Here is a 1681-nt window from a genome sequence, read left to right on the forward strand (position 1 = left end):
AACCTAAATAGTCGTTCACTCAACCACTTAAACTAAAAATAGCTGGCGGATACTTGATATGTGCATAACCGTATATAATGTATGTATATCGGCTAGGAAAAGTATCTGTAAATCCTATTAATTCCCTTCACTTCTACTTAATGAAATTCAATAATTCAAAATCTATACTTAGCCATCTTTGATCTTTCAAAAAGCACGAAAATGAGGACTAATGGTGGTAAGTGGTAACTATACTTTCCGACAAGCGCTAACTGTTGAATCTTCAAGTATAATGAAGCAAGCTTTGAACTTAGCTAAAAGAAGAGGCCAATCACATGTAACTCCTCTTCATGTAGTAAGTGCCACGTTAGTTTCATATTCATCGGCGCTTCTAAGAAAAGCTTGTTTCCAAACACACTCACAGTACAAAGCTCTTGAATTTTGCTTCGATGTGGACCTCAATAGGCTTCCTACCTTCACATCTAGTCCTATTCTTGAACCTCGCGTTCACCCTCCTTTTCTTTCTAATGCCTTAATTGTTGAATTTAAAAGGGCACAAGCCTATCAACGTCGCAGTTCAATAGAGAATCAGCAACAACAGCAGCACCTTAAAGTAGAAATTGAGCAGCTGGTTATTTCAATTCTTGATGATCCTAGTGTTAGCAGAGTTATGAGTGAAGCTGGTTTTTCTAGCATCCAACTAAAAACCAATGTCGAACATGCTATTTCTTCCAAAAATAACACAAAACCGATGGTCATAGCACCAGGAGATAATCTCAAACTGTCACTATGCAAAACAAGTGATGATCCAAGTGCTAGACGAGTCATGCCGGAAGCTGTTTTTTCTAGCATCCGACTTAAAACCAATGGAGAACACGCTATTTCTTCAGAGACTTCTTCCAAAAATAGCACAAAACCAATGGTAGCACCAAATAAGCTCAAATTGTCACTGTGCAGATCGGTCGATGATCAAGTCAAGAATGATGATGACGTGATGAGCGTTATAGAGACAATGATGAACACGAAAAGGAGAAAAACGGCTATTATAGGAGAGTGTTTAGCCAATGCTGAAGGGGTCGTTAGAGGAGTTATCGATAAGTTTGATAGAGGAGCAGTATCATTAGACATATGAAACATGTTAACTTCACAAGTGTTCCACTTTGTACACTGAGAAATATCTCTAAAGAAGAATTCGAGGCAAATATTAGAGAGCTAAGGATTCTATTAAGAAGCTATATAGACAGAGGGGTTGTTTTATATTTAGGTGATCTTGAATGGATATCTGAGGTTTGGACTAAACATTTCTACTTATTTATTGTTCTTACGATGATGGTGTTTTAACTAGCTTGTGCATGCATCGACTATTCCACCACATACCTACTATCTCCTACCAGTACAGGTACTGGTATCGGGTAACTCTGCCAACCAAAGTATAGGCTAATGAGAAGAAATCACCTAGCTCCAACGGTCTTTACAACATCATCGTCTAAGCTACACCCTCGGGCTATGATACTCAGACTATTCAAAAATGCCAACAGGTGCATGTCGGATCCTCCAAAAGTAATGCATATTTTGAGGATACAACATATGTGTGGCATCATTTTTGGAGAGTCCGAACAACATTGCCCAAGTGTGCACAATTGTCCCTTATTGTTACTTTCTTCAAACTATATCTTTGACTAAAAACGGGCATCCCGGTGCA

At 38.5% G+C, this 1681-nt stretch overlaps 1 pseudogene; it reads left to right on the top strand.

The window, feature by feature from the left end:
- The first annotated feature begins 211 nt into the window (after positions 1-211).
- On the top strand, positions 212-1375 carry LOC124898639 (annotated as a pseudogene).
- The last annotated feature ends 306 nt before the right edge of the window (positions 1376-1681 follow it).

Source organism: Capsicum annuum, chromosome 5, assembly GCF_002878395.1.
Source record: "Capsicum annuum cultivar UCD-10X-F1 chromosome 5, UCD10Xv1.1, whole genome shotgun sequence".
NCBI lineage: Eukaryota > Viridiplantae > Streptophyta > Magnoliopsida > Solanales > Solanaceae > Capsicum > Capsicum annuum.